We start from the raw sequence: 16,059 nt of genomic DNA, 5'->3' as shown, positions 1-16,059 counted from the left end.
CCTTAAATTTGTATGGGTGTCCTCAAGCATTATTTTAACTTTAACTTTGCTTGCGTATATGCTAACATATGAGATATACATGGAGTTTTAGCTAAATTGAGATTTAAGTTATATTTACTTTGCAATTTCTGTAGTTTAGTCATTAGTATACTTACCTTGGTTCAGATATAATGTGAAGGGTTTTTTTTTGCTATGCAATTTTGGTGATCCGATATCTACGGATTCCGGTTACAATGATAACCCTCATTAGTTCGAATATAATGTGCAGGGTATATTTATTTGCTATGCACTTGTGGTGCTCTAATATCTACAGATTCAGCTTACAATGACAACCTGGTTGACCATGCCAGTAAGATCAAAGCGACAAGTTTAAGGAGACATTGTGGTAATTGTTGACGTCAGAAACCCACTGGCGGGCAGAGACGGGCAACACCGTAGAGTCGGGAACAACTAGGGCTGCGGCTGGCCCTAGTCCCTCTGAGCGACGGCCCGCAAAGCCTCCTGGTCGCACGCACCGATGTTTATCACAAGGGCGTGCCACCCGACCTATACCTGGTCGGGAAGGTGTGGATGATGCCTCGCTTAGTTTCCTGCAGGGCACACACGTAAACGTTAAATACGAGCCTCGATCGGCTCTCGGGTTATCCCGTGAATCGGCTCAAAGAGCCGATCCACCCATGATTCGGACGAGGTGTCCGAATATATGGTGGTCCCGCTTGATCAAGGTAAAGCTAATGAGATCTACGACGATGTGGGGTTTTCACCGCATAATCGGATCGTCCTACTCCAGGTTGGGCCTCGCGGCCACGCACGGTGATCGTAAGCCGATCCTAAACAAGACCTAAAAACCAACACGAGGTTGATTCTCGGAACATCCTGCTTAGGGCCAACGAACGACACCCTACGTGCCGCTGGATCCTCCCCCCCTTCGTAAGGCCTAACTATTGCAGATATTAAACTAATCCTTGTAGAACAAGGAGCAATCGTAACGGATCAGATCTACTAAACTATGATAAGCGGGGTGCCGCCCCTACGCCTAAGATAGGCGTAAGGGCGGCTAGACATGCAAGGGTTGCACTACGAAAGCATGTAATGTGAAGAACAATGCTAACCCTAACATGTCTAAGATAACCACGTTGCTCGCCATCAAAAAGGCTTCGGTACGTAGCAACGCATGAACAACGTAGGCAGGCTTGTGCTTGCCTAGATCGCAAGATGCGATCTAGGCAGCATGATGCTTACCGGTAGAAACCCTCGAGACGAAGGGGTTGGCGATGCGCCGAGATTTGTTTGTGGTTGAACGTTGGTTGTTGTTTATTCCATAAACCCTAGATACATATTTATAGTCCAGCGGACTTTCTAATGTGGGCGTGCACTAAACCGTGCACGGGTAAGATTCTATCTCTAAACTAAGATGCGATCTAATATGTTACGTATACACGGGCAATTAAGCCCAACTTGGTATAAAAGGCCGATCCACGTATTCCTTCTATATATTTCTTCAAACCATCTTGATCGCGGCCCACCTCCGACTCGGTCAAATTCCGGTGATAACACATGCCCCCTCGGTTTTGGAAATGACATTTCCAAAATCATTACGCTTTCTTTCGTCGGGTCATGTCGTGGCAGAGCGAGCTGCCGCAGAATCTTCCATCATTACGCCTCGCCTCCCGGGCTTCTCTCGTATGAATCGTCAATTTCGGCCTCACGCCCTCGAGAACCGTATGGCATTAAATCTCCACTACACTCTCTTTATTTATTCGTGCCAAACGGTTCACCACTCCATCGCCTTGCTCTGCTCTCGTTCACCAAACCAAAAACCCTTCTCTCCTCGCAGCCCATGTCTTCCTCTTCCTCCTCCGCTCGAGCACCTCTCTCCAACCGTTGCCGAAGAGCAAAGAAGAGGACGATCTCCGCTCCGGGGAGCACCCCATCTCCTCGGACAAGGAGAAGAAGGGAGGAGAAGCGGAGAAGACCAAGGCCTCCCTCTCCGCCAAGCTCCCGCCGAAGAAACGCTCCCGCATGTGGGCGGACAGCGAGGACGACGATGACGACGAGGAAGAAGATGAGGAGGAGGAAGATGATTCCTCCGCCTCCATCGGGTATCCTCCAACGAAGCGCTTCCGCGGCTGGGCGGATAGCGAGGACGATGATGATGACGAGGAGGAGGAGGAGGCTCCGGCGGACGGCCGGGGCAGCAACGGTGAGGAGCTTCCGGGAGCAGCGCCGACGACCTCGACGACGGCGACGATGAGGACAGCGACGACTAGTAGAATAGGACTAGCGAGTAGCAGTGCACTAGGCACTAGATCCCTCTTTTGAGAGCCATCGGCTCTTCTTGTAAAGCTGCTCCTTTGAATTAATGAGAACTCGTTCTTCCAATTTCTCCTTTCATTAATCCAATTTCCATCCCTCCGCTTGCCACACCAAGACCGATAGTGACGAATCGGGTTATCATTGATTTTCTCAATCGTGGCGTTTTGCAGTCTCCGCAGCTCGATGACTATTCATCGGCTAATTTGACGAACCAATCTCCTCTTTTCTTGCAAGCACCAAGACGGTCCAAACCTCGTACCGCACTGACGGCTTTTCCTTCCCAATTCCTCCCCGAGACGATCATGATGCAATAACAACCGAGGTAACTCCAATCGGCTCTTAAGAACAAGGCATCCATAGGCCTCGTTGCCCCCGAGTCTCAGCCAAAACGAGACGAGGATACGCGAATTAGCTGTATGGACCTGGGCTTGATCGTGTGTGGGGAAGTTCCTATGCAGAGCCAACCGATTTGAACATAAATCGGCTTCTCAAAGCAGAGAGCCTTCAAGGCGAGCTGCCCCCCCGAGCTTCTTCAGTTCTTCCTGCAACTTGCCGGCTAGATCGGCTCCTTTCCTTTGGTGGATCTGATGTGCTCCATTCTTGACCTGATCTGCACGTCCAGGCTGCTCTTGGCCTTGTCCTTGAAGAGAAGATCCGAGCTCTTATTTCTCTTGAGTCGATGGCCACGCACCGGCTTTTATATCCTTAAGTCGATGTCTACTGCATCGGCTGTGCTCGAAAACTTTCGAATTTTTCAGATTTTTTTTTTTACGGCCGACTAGTGCATCGGCCCCCATATTCCAATACCCATCACCACAGGATGAGACGCTTCTAGTTGCATATCCTCGTATTTTATCCACCTGGGTGCCCCCCCGAGCCGATTCTGTCAAGAGGATTGATGGTATCGGCTCTGTTGGATAACATGTTGAACCCAGGCAGAATAGTGGGTGAGGATAATTTTGGCCGATTGCTGGAATCGGCCTCCACGTTGTTTGCTCGGCGAAGGTTTCGTGATGTCCCTTCATAAATTTTTGGGGCCGATCACAAGGATCAGCCTCGCCATGTTTGCTCATTGACGGGCTCTTGCTACTCGTTCGAGCCGGTAGATAAGACCAGCCCAATCTCCGACTTCATCATGTTGGCACGCTTGTCGTCGCCCACCTTGAATGCATCGTGTGATCGTGGAGCGCTAAGCTCTGCCGGAAGAACGAGCACCATAGCTTGTGCCGCCCGATGTTTCATCATCGGCTTTCCTTTGCTTGGGGCGCCACTCCATTTTCCGTGGACGACCCTCTTCATCCAGGGTTCGTTGAACCTTTGTAGCCAGATCAGGCCTTGCCTTCCTCAATGTATGCAAGTATAACCTCTCGGCTTCTTCCAGGCCACGCAATCGTTGAACCCTCGCGTTTCGGGAACGGCCGAGTCCGTCGAGGCACCACCTTGGCCGGTGGTACCTGTCTTCTTCTTCTCCCTCGTCTTCTGAATCTTCGAGATCTTCCAACCGAGGGGACTCAGCTCGTTTGCTCCGTGGCGGGAGAGGTCCTAAGCGCTCGAACACGGACACGTTGGCTGCCTCCTTCTTCTTCCGGCTGCATTCGGGCAATTGCCGATTGTTGGCAATCGGCTCATTCCTGAATCCCAGCAGTGCCTGAAGAAGGGACAATTCCAGTGTCTGTCCTCGTCGCCTTGCTCCCTTGCCTTTCCCTTGGCACAACGCTCGTGCTCCTCCTCATCGCGATTCTGCCGACGATGTCTTCCGCTTCTCCGGCCGGACGAACTCTTTCATCATCATCGCTGGACCGCCGGCGTTGGTCGTACCGACCCACATACTTGTTGAGGAGGTGATCGAGAGAGGTCGCTGATATCTTATGTTCTTCACTTCTCCTCTCGTGACGTAGCGCTTGCCGTCTTGGCGGAGCCGATCGCGTGAGCGGCTTCCTCTCGTATCTTTGCTATGAGAGCAGCTGCCCTCATCTCCATCCTTGCCGGCATGGTGTCCAAGATCTACCATGTTGATATTGCACAGGAAACCCGGCCGGCACCCCGCATGGCAAGCATACTCCACCATGTTTACGGCGGGGAAGGGGTGTGTGTCGACCTTCATGGCGTACTGGTTGAAAATTAGACGCCCGTTCTCTATCGCCGCTTGGATGTGCCGACGCCACACCCTGCAGGTCGTTGGTGGCATGGGAGAGCGAGTTATGCCATTTGCAGTATGGCTTTCCATTCAGGTCTTGCGCCGTGGGGAACTTGAGACCTTCAGGTATCTTCAACTGCTTTTCCTTGAGTAGGAGGTCGAAGATTTGCTCAGTCTTGGTCACGCCAAAATCAAATCCCCGGGCGGGCCTCGGTGGCTTTACCCACTTGCAGTGACACGGGGTTCCTCCCCGAGTCCACTCAGCCATCGCTACTTCTTGGTCTCCCGCAGAACTTCGTCTTCCTCCGCATCGACCGAGGCCACCGCACGCTTGAACTTGTCTTGGCACAGTCCGGTGGCGCTGTTCATATGCTGAAAGTTTCGAACCATGTGCGCCAGCGAGGGATAATCCGCTTGGGAGGCCGTGTCCTTGAGCTGTGTTGCAAGGCCTGCTACTGCCAACTCGACTGCTTCCTTTTCAGTTATACGAACCGAAAAGCATCGGTTCCTAAGATTCCTGAAGCGCCGGATGTATTCTGTCACAGTTTCTCCGCGCTTCTGACGTAGTTGTGCTAGATCGGCAATGCTAGACTCGGAAGCTTCTGAGTGGTACTGTTCATGGAACCGCTTCTTCCAACCGCTTCCAAGTTTGGATGGAGTTCGGTGGTAGCGATGTGTACCACCCGAAAGCCGATCCCGTGAGGGACTCGTGAGAAGAACCTCACGCGCAACTCATCCGACGCCGAGATCGTGCCCAGCTGTGCCAAATATCGGCTCACATGCTCGATGGAGCTGGACCCGTCCGATCCACCGAACTTTGTGAAGTCCGGGAGCCGATATTTAGGTGGCAGCGGGATCAGTTCGTAGCTGTTGGGGTACGGCTTGGTGTAGCCGAACGCCTTCCTTTTCGGCATCATGCCGAACCGATCTTTCGTAATTGCACAAATCTGATCCGTCGTGATGGCTGAAGGTGTCGAACCTCGAAGATTCGCCGGGTGGTATACTTAACCAGCCATGCTTGTTTTTCTGGTTCTAAGCCAACCGCAGGAGCTGGGCTTTGGAGGTTTGTCGGGGCGGCGTATTTAGCCAGCCATGATCGCTTCTCGAGATCGGCTCTCGACGTTCCTCCTCGCCGCTCCGGAGGCCGCCGTTATTGCAGCCTGGTTCGAGAGCGCCAAGGCGTTGCTCGCTCGGCACGTATGCGCACGCGTATCCGTGCGGGACCTCCTTAGGTGGCTCGAGCAGGAATTGGTAGTCACTAGGATCACCACCAATCTTGTAGACGACGTATGCCGATGAGTTCGGCAGCTCCGGTGCTGCCCATGCGAACGGCCGGGGCCGGAGCGGCATCTCTCCTTTGAAAGTACCCTGAGCCGGTCCCGACGGGGAGTACCGGTGACTCATGATTTCCTCGGACGACGCGCGAGCGACACGCTCCAAGGTGTTCACCGAGGCTCTCGTAGTGGCGGTGCAGCGAATGAGCCACCATGTAGTTGATCTCCCGCCGCAGCGACTCGGGTGCGTTCTTCCGACGGGGCGGACAAGTCCACTCCATCGAGTGCGCCTTCAGGTGTGAAACCCTTCCACCCGACGCCATGGGAGCGGGTTCGGTGGAAGGAGCCGATGAGTTCGGGCTTCGAGGGTTGCCTTGATCTCGTCATGCTTCTTCTTGAGCTCATCGAGCAAATCCGCGTATGTGACCGGAGTGTCTTCCGCCATCTTGGATGTAGATGGCGATGTCGTGGATGTCGTCGACCGTCCCACCGGGCGTGCCGTAATGTGTTGACGTCGGAAACCCACCGGCGGGCAGAGACGGGCAACACCGTAGAGCCGGGAACAACTAGGGCTGCGGCTGGCCCTAGTCCCTCTGAGCGACGGCCCGCAAAGCCTCCTGGTCGCACGCACCGATGTTTATCACAAGGGCGTGCCACCTGACCTATACCTGGTCAGGAAGGTGTGGATGATGCCTCGCTTAGTTTCCTGCAGGGCACACACGTAAACGTTAAATACGAGCCTCGATCGGCTCTCCGGTTATCCCGTGAATCGGCTCAAAGAGCCGATCCACCCATGATTCAGACGAGGTGTCCGAATATATGGTGGTCCTGCTTGATCAAGGTAAAGCTAATGAGATCTACGACGATGTGGGGTTTTCACCGCATAATCGGATCGTCCTACTCCGAGTTGGGCCTCGCGGCCACGCACGGTGATCGTAAGCCGATCCTAAACAAGGCCTAAAAACCAACACGAGGTTGATTCTCGGAACATCCTGCTTAGGGCCAACGAACGACACCCTACGTGCCGCTGGATCCTCCCCCCCTTCGTAAGGCCTAACTATTGGAGATATTAAACTAATCCTTGTAGAACAAGGAGCAATCGTAACGGATCAGATCTACTAAACTATGATCAAGCGGGATGCCGCCCTACGCCTAAGATAGGCGTAAGGGCGGCTAGACATGCAAGGGTTGCACTACGAAAGCATGTAATGTGAAGAACAATGCTAACCCTAACATGTCTAAGATAACCACGTTGCTCGCCATCAAAAAGGCTTCGAGCACGAGCAACGCATGAACAACGTAGGCAGGCTTGTGCTGCCTAGATCGCAAGATGCGATCTAGGCAGCATGATGCTTACCGGTAGAAACCCTCGAGACGAAGGAGTTGGCGATGCGCCGAGATTTGTTTGTGGTTGAACGTTGGTTGTTGTTTATTCCATAAACCCTAGATACATATTTATAGTCCAGCGGACTTTCTAATGTGGGCGTGCACTAAACCGTGCACGGGTAAGATTCTATCTCTAAACTAAGATGCGATCTAATATGTTACGTGATACACGGGCAATTAAGCCCAACTTGGTATAAAAGGCCGATCCACGTATTCCTTCTATATATTTCTTCAAACCCATCTTGATCGCGGCCCACCTCTGACTCGGTCAAATTCTGGTGATAACAGTAATGTCCTTCTTTCATTTCACGTTGTCAATTTTTTTAATTCATTTCTTCATAGAATTTGGGTGTTTAATGATGGGTCTTAAAAATTATTGGAGGGAGGATAGGAAAGTATAACAATAGTTACGTGTTAAGGTAAGGGTGAGTGATTCGAGATGTTGTATCTACATCATTTGGACATTGCAGTAAGAAAAAATGATGTTCTGAAAATGAAATGTTGCTGCGAGGAGTATACCCTCAGTGTTTTAATTCCTCTTTTATGTGTGCTGCCTTTTTTGGTCTGTTTTGTTCGTTCCCCACTATTTGATGATGCATTTGCTCTTGTCAGTGTACATGAGCTTAGTTTGCTCTTTCCTGTATGGCTCTATGCATTGGTTTGGTTACGCATACGGTAGCTTATTTGCCCTTTACGGTTGTTCTTATGTATGTCGAACCAGAATATTGATGACATCTCTTCACCTTTCATAGTAAAGTAAAATTCGATAGTCCGGTAATTTCTCAGTTAACATAATTGCAGATTGTAAATTACCTTTAGTTGGCTGAATTGTCTAATTTGTAGTTGTATGCATCCTATGCTCATCCGAGTGGCATATATGACTACGTTTGATAGAGCTCGTGAAGAAAGATGAAGTGGTGGCCACTGGTCAACAACGTCTCGCTGCAAGGGTTGTGACCTCTCGTATAAATTTTATGTGTTTATTATGACTTGCTAGCCTACATGTAAATGCACCCTTACATGACCAATGGTTATGTCATATAGAGACACATGTAAACATGTTTACAAGGTTAGTTGGTCACTTTTGCTAATATACATGTGTTTCAATTCTATCTATCTAAAATACAAAAACTCAAGTGAATCACATGATGCTTAACCCATACATGACAATGATTTCACTTTTATCGCTTGATTACTTCTTTACTTTCTTTTTTAGACACTTTTTTACTTTATGTTGCACTTTTAACAGGAGTACAGCCTGCTGCAACAATAGAAAGTAACGAGTATACCGTCTAAGCTCGTACGTACAAGGGTGTCGTGCTAAGGTTAGTCGCTGTCTAACTTCATTGCTCCGTTGTCTCCATCGCCGCCTACACGGTGCTGCCTCTATCCTCTGCCCCTCTTCTTGGTGCATAGTGCCTGGCTGGTCGGACGCTTTTGATTGCTGGCCTATAGTTTGAGGTAAAAATGTTTTGAGATGCATATCGCAAATGGAAGAATCACAGCACACCTAAAAAATTAAGGGCACTATCATGTTTTGAGGTACAAGATTTTGCGTGATTTTTCTTCACATTTGATCTTTTATCTCTTTTATTCATTTTCATAATATAAGATTGATTATATGAGATATTTCTGCATGCTTATATGCTAAAAAAATGTTTTTGAGGGGCTCTCCTGTGCATTATATGATTGTACCTCACTCTCCTTGTGTGCTCATTGAAGATGAAGATACCCTTATTTCCTGCAGTGGCTTTAAAAAGGGAGCAGAACGTGAGTTACTGGGTAAAAGGCTAGAGAAACGTTCTTGCGTCTGCTCCCAGTGTAAAGATCTTCCATGGTGATGCAGGGTCAAGGTCCTCCATTTGATGTTGTCAGTGGTGTTAGCATTTGGTGGTGCACCTACATATTAGATTTATGTTTTCTATGTGTTGTGGCCTCTAAAGATCGAACCACAACAAGCTTATGTAGATGTTATAACTTTTGTACCTTCTATTGATGTCAAAAGGAAACACAGAATGTTAAGTTATTGTAGTATATTTAGCTATTTCCCTGATTGTGTATAAGCATTGTTGTTTTTTTGCGAATTTATGTGTTTAGTTATAATTGCACTCTATTAATTTTGTTTTCTAAATCCTCTAAAAACATATTTTTATTTTAATGTGGATCTGTTCGAACATCACGGGATCGTGCGCCAAGGCGCACATCTAAATCTAGTCAGTATAAAAGTGATGGTCTTGGGCCCGTAGTAGATCTGCTAGCTTTGTCGCTAGAAGTAGACCCATAAGCCTCAGCATGTAGTGGAGAAGATACTGGATGTGAGAGCGCCGAGACTTGCAGCTGACGGAGATGTTGATTCTCCTGGAAGTGGATGATTACTCCTAGCCCTGCTTGACTCGTTGTTGAATCTCCTTGATTCTTCCATGCAGCGTCACTGAAGATGACATTCCCGGCTGGAAATTCAGTGTCCTGAACCTGAGTACCGATGGAGGTTTTGGTGTGCTATTTGGAGACTGCTCTTTAATCTGATGATCAGTGTGGTTGAAAATCTCTGTCTTGGTTGCCTTGATAATGGCATCAACTGCACAGACCTGTTAGTTTTCCTACAAAACAGTGTCATTTTGAGCTATCCATAGACACCACAAAAAAGTATATAGTGTAGTGTATTTATTTGAGGGTGTTCAGATGCTAGTAAAGCATGTATCATAATCAACGAAAAAAATAGCGCGATATTTTGGCGTTATAGCGGCATATAGCGTATTTGGAAAGTGAACGCTGCGCTATGCACATTTGGCTAGCTATGGTGCTAATCACGCTATTAGCGGCGCTATGCGCGCTATTTTTCGTAACGTTATAGCGGCGCTATTTTTATAGCGTTGTAGCGGTGCTATTTTTTACAGGGAAATTGAGCAACCGACTAGCTATTTTGGATCTTTTGGCCCACGAGCTTCCTAAATCCCCATTCTAATCGTAGTCATTCAACCATTTGGAAACCACAGAACCACATCGACATTTCCCACTCCTCCTCACACGACGTGTACATGTTGAAGAAGAAGAATCAACATCACAACGAGTAAGAGCTACTGATGCAATCTGCCTTAGAAGAAGAAGAAGAATTTGCTTCTAGCTTTGCATTATGATGAGCTGCAATATGCGGTTCTTCTTCTAAATCATATGATGACCGAATACATTATCCATCTAGTTCATCTCATTTTGATTAATTACTACTTCTGCTATGTAGTTGGCTCTTTAATTGTTTGCATGTTGGCGGGTTAATTAGTTATCTATTTGTCCACGTGTCTATTTGTTGGACTGATAAATCTTTATCTTTCAGTGCGATCAGGACTTTGTCAATTTAATTTGTTGATCGTTGTGATGTGGAAGTTTTTTGAGCTGCTAAAATCCTCAGTATACATACTACATTTATTATTTTTAATTTTTTTTGTGAAATGCTATTTTGTAAAATAGCGCGCTATTAGCATGTTATAATCTTGATAGCGTATTTTAGAAGGCCACGCTATTTTTTTTAGCACGCTATTTTTTCCTTGATCATATTAGGAACTATGTGATGATGTTTACCTAGGATTTCAGTTTTAATGAACCACGGAAAACAGAACCAGGGGCTAGGATCTGAGCAGTACCTACCACTCAATAACCGAACTCAACACACAAGGTCACAAGCAGCTAGTCTCACTCATTCAGTTGTCGCCTACAGCTGCATATACATATAACCACAGACATTCAAAATTATCGACGATGTGAGTTGTGGATTTCAAACTAAGCAAATATGTGCAGTTTATATTTTCTTGAAGGTAGTGGTATTCCTCTACACCATGGGCAAGCAAGTCATCAACAAAACATGGTGGCGTTATTTGTGTCTGAACTTTACCAGCACCTTTCCATTACAAACCCACATCACCATAGTTAGTTTCTGTGCCACTTAATTTTCTTGCGTCGTTCACTAATTGGTAAATATCATTTTGTGTGCTGGCTTGGTGGTTTAGGCTCGGCATGTTCAGCTCGCTCACCCAGGTTCTAACCGCAGGTGATCCATTTGGGCTAAATAGGATGCTATCTGCGTGCCAAAAATTGTTGGAGGTCTTGCGTACCCAACAATGTATGAATATAAAATATCTAGATATACCTGCAAAATATCTAGATAGGATGCTATCTGCGTGCCAAGGGAGAAATCATACCATGTCGATCAACTTTTTAGTATTCTAGCAAAGCTTGACACTGAAAAAAGGGGACAAACATGCAACGACATGCAAACTTATTCAAATGTCTACATAATTACCAATCTGACTTTTTTAGTGTGAAGCTTGAAAAAAAATTTAAAAAAAATCTCCATACAAGAAAGTTGAAAATTTAGACCAAACAAGGTTCTCAACGGAATTGGGATAAGGTGAATCGTGTCCTGGTCCAAAGATGAGAATTATGTATGGTATCCACCCTACAACATCTCTGGTCCATATTGAGGGCATTGATCTTGTTGTTTACATGGGATAGAAGTGGCAAAATGTGGCCTGAGGGTTCAATGATGACTTATCTTCATAGATTCTTCGACAAGAAGAGAAAACCCACTCGACGAGTTGCCTCCAATGCTAAAAGAACGTGCAGACTTACTGCTGACATGGTAATTTAAGTGCCTTCTTTTTACATTTTATTGTGCTTCTACTGATACATAGATTTGTGGGGAACTATTTTTACCTCTTTTTTTTTTGTAAATTCTCAACTTTTGTTAATAACAATTCACGCAAGGACTGGTTGATATCAAAAGAGTTGGGGAAATACGGTATCAAGACAGTTCTAGGCAGCATTAGGCACCCATTTGGAACAATTTTTCAAAAAGAAAGTTTGTATCAGTTATCAGTTAACACACGCAACCAACCATAACCGGAGATTCTTTTGTTTGGGAATATGTTTCTATGTCAAAGAAAAAATTGTACAACGACTGGTCGTTTGAAAACTTGCAATAGGTTGATTTCATTGGACATACATGATTCTTTTCTTGGGCATGTCAACGGATTATGGATGTGTGTGAGTAGAGCTCCTTCTTTTTCCTTTTCAGCAATTCATTCATTCATCCATGTGAGCTAGCAACATCCTTGAAGACCCACAGTTCCTTCAATGGACAGCTTTTATACGTTCCATCCTTTCATGCCACTAATATCTCACCAAAAAATTTAAAGAATATTAAAGATAATTGATATATATAAGGAATATTCTAGATGAAATATATATTGTATTATAGAGTTATAAGTAGTTGGCATATGTGAACTAACCAAACGTTTGTACATGCATAAATAGGGTGAAACCGTTTCCATTTTAGATAAGAAAAAATATCAGATTAACTGAACATTAGATTTGTTTTCTCATTTTTCTATTTGAGGCTCTCTCATTCCTTTTTATGGAGCACACAAGATATTAAAGAATTAAAAATTCTAGGATAGAAAATAATCCTATTTGACCACTATAATTGGGAATTATGCTTAGGTCCGGTGCAAATGGAAAATTCATATGTGGTTGAAAAATGTTGCGAGCTGACTTGCATTGTAACTTCCACAAATATGAAAATAATAATATTGTAAACGATCAATCAAAGTTGCATGATTAATATAATATAAACCATACGGTGAAACTCTAGGTATTAATTAATGTCAGTGTTTATTCTTATGTATGTTTTAAAGTTTTAGGTGTGAAACATTAGAGGTTGTGTAATGAGTTAGCATCCACTTGTGTCAACTCTCATTTCTCGATTTATGATCTGTGAAACCATGGTCATCCCATTGCGGATGTACGGTGTTCTGGCCATTGAGAGCCGATGATTTGACTGCTTAGGATTTGGTCCTCATACATGCATAGCCATTTTGATTACTATAGATATAAAAATCTAACCTCTCTCCCTCTTGTTCCTGGAGATTAGATTTTAATATTGATAGTATTTCCATAGTTTATTTGATGCTAGGTTTTAGCTATTAGTACTCAGTAATTTCCTAAGTTCACTGACACGATCATGAACGATTAATTATTTATATCTCTGGATCATGTTATCTTCTAGTTTATATTGCCTATGGTAATCTGAGCTGGACAATTTTGTATCTAGTAATCATGTGTGATCTTGATCAGCTCTTCCTTAGGGAGGAACGGCTCCATTTAGTTGACATTATTCTAATTATGAAGTAAATAAATACTCATAATTTTCAGTTATTGCTTGTGTGTTGAATAGTTGTTTATTGTGCCCGTATTGCCTTTCATGGCCGATTTGGCTTTATTATGGACATTATCTGGCATTTAATACAGGAGGTGGCGTTTTGTTTCGTAGGTGCATATGCACCTATTATACAAAATAATCAAAAACAATTTTAAAAATATTAAAATTCTGAAATAAAATTTCTGGTGTACATCGTGATATTCTATATTCGTACACAAGTTTTCGTGGGAAAACAACATTTTATGTGGTATGTACAAAAATGACAAAAAAAAATTCTTGTACGTAGTCGTGTTGGAGCATCAAAATTTATCTTTTTTACACGAGAAACATTAAATATTTTTTTCCTAAAAGCTTATGTATGAACATAAAATATCTAGATATACCTGCAAAATTTTATTTTAGAATTTTTTGACACTTCAAAATGTATTTTCACATAACGAGTTCATATCAACCGTGAGTCGAAGTGGATTTCCCATTTAATCCACCATATACTTAACTGTTAATCCCGCTATAGTTTCCACTAGTTAATACAGCAAGGAGGGGGGGGGGTGGTTGCGGTGGCGGAGATGACGGATTTGGATTGGATTGTTTGAGCAAAGGGTTTGGAATTGGAATCCGATGCGGTGGAGCTGGATGGAGAATCCAGCTGTGGCACGAGCTAGCTTGAGCTGAGCTGAGCTTGGATTGGCTGGCTCAGCAACAAAAGTAATTCCTGCTGCTGAGTGTTGTGTTAAAAAAGCAGTAGGGTGCAGCTTAATTAGGATACTCTATTACCCATCTCACACTTCTTTTGAACATTATTACTTTGGACAAGTATAAATTAACAACCAGCAAAATTATATAAGTTGAGCAAACCTAAAATTGCACGTTTTATTACTGTATATGAAAATATTGGACAAAAGCATGCGCCGTCAACATCAACCCAAACGTACGTTCTTGACGTCTCTACTCTGCCGTGGAAAAATCTGGAAGAGACACACCAGCAGCGGCTAGGATCTGAGCAGTACCTACCACTCAATGACCGAACTCAACACACAAGCAGCTAGTCTCACTCATTCAGTTGTGGCCTACAGCTGCATATACATATAACCACAAACATTCAAAATTATGGATGATGTGGGTTGTCGATTTCAAACTGAGCAAATATGTGCAGTTTATATTTTCTTGAAGGTAGCGATATTCCTCTACACCTTATAAGGGCAAGCAAGTCATCAACAAAACATGGTGGCGTTATTTCTGTCTGAACTTTGCCAGCACCTTTTCATTACAAACCAACATCCTATAGTTAGTGTCTATGCCACTAAATTTTCTAGTGTCCTTCACTAATTGGTAAATATCATTTTGTGTGTTGGCTTGGTGGTTTAGGCTCGGGATGTTCAGCTCGCTCACCCGGGTTCTAACCGCAGGTGATCCACTCGGACTAAATAGGATGCTATCTGCGTGCAAAAAATGCGGGAGGACTCACCTACCTAACAATGTATAGCCAAGGAATAAACCATACCCCGCCGGCCAACACTTTAGTATTCTGGCAAAGCTTTGAACTTAAAAAAGGGGACAAACATGCAGGGACAAGCAAACTTATACAAATATCTGGATATTTAATAATCGGGCTTTTTAGTGTGAAGCTTGAACAAAAAAGCTCCATACGAGAATGTTGAAAATTCTGACAAAACAAGGTTCTCAATGTAATTGGGATAAGGTGAAGCATGTCCTGGTTCAAACCTGAAAATTATGTATGGTACCACCAGAATACATCTCTGGTCCATATTGAGGGTATTGATCTTGTTGTTTACATGCGATAGAAGTGGCAAGGTGGCCCGAGGGTTCAATAATGAATTATCTTCATGGATATTTCCACAAGAAGAGAAAACCCATTCGACAAGCCACCTCCAATGCTAAAAGAACGTGGATGGTAATTTAAGTGCCTCCTTTTCGCAATTTGTTGTTCTTCTACTGATACATAGATTTGTGGGGTCCTATTTTGTACATTTTTTTTTCTAAATTCGAAGCTTTGTGAATGATAATGCAGGGAGTGATTAATATCAAAAGAGTTTGGGAAATGCGGGATCGAGACAGTTCTAGGCAGCATTAGGCACCCATTTGGAACAATCCTTCAAGATGAAGTTTGTATCAGTTGACACACGCAACCAACCACAGCCGAAAATTCTTTATGTTTGGCAATATGTTTCTATGTCAAAGGAGAGATTGTACAATGATGGGTCGTTTGAAAACTTGCAATAGGTTGATTTCATTGGACAAACATGATTCATTTCTTGGGTCTGTGAATGGTGTGAGTAGAGTTCCTTTCTTTCCTTTTCAGCAATTCATTCGTTCATCCATGTGAACTTGCAACATTCTTGAAGACCCAGTTCCTTTAATGGGCAGATTTTATGTGTTCCTTCTTTTTATGCCATTAATATCTCACAAAAAATTAAGAGAACATTAAAGAAAATGATATATATAAGGAATATTCTAGATCAAATATATATTGTATTACGGAGTTATAAGTGGTTGGCATATGTGAATTACCCAAATGTTTGTACATGCATAAATAGGGTGAAACCTTTTTCCATTTTAGATAAGTTAAAATTATCAGGTTAACATTAGACGTATTTTTTAATTTTTCTATTTGAGGTTCTCTCATTCCGTCTATGGAGCACACAAGATATAAAAGAATTAAAAATTCTATTTAAGAAAGTAATCCTATTTGACCACTATAAATTCTGAGCAATAGG

General features: G+C 44.3%; 1 long non-coding RNA gene across 1 annotated transcript; it reads left to right on the top strand.

Annotated features, from left to right (window-relative positions):
• Positions 1-8,205: 8,205 nt before the first annotated feature.
• LOC124659440 lies at positions 8,206-9,226 on the top strand. The gene is made up of 2 exons (XR_006989582.1): positions 8,206-8,438; positions 8,861-9,226. It is a non-coding gene; the product is annotated as an uncharacterized LOC124659440 (long non-coding RNA).
• The last annotated feature ends 6,833 nt before the right edge of the window (positions 9,227-16,059 follow it).

This window comes from Lolium rigidum, chromosome 6, assembly GCF_022539505.1.
Source record: "Lolium rigidum isolate FL_2022 chromosome 6, APGP_CSIRO_Lrig_0.1, whole genome shotgun sequence".
In the NCBI taxonomy this organism is placed as follows: domain Eukaryota; kingdom Viridiplantae; phylum Streptophyta; class Magnoliopsida; order Poales; family Poaceae; genus Lolium; species Lolium rigidum.
The sequence above is the reverse complement of the archived record's forward strand: the minus strand, read 5'-3'. Positions and strand labels throughout refer to the sequence as shown.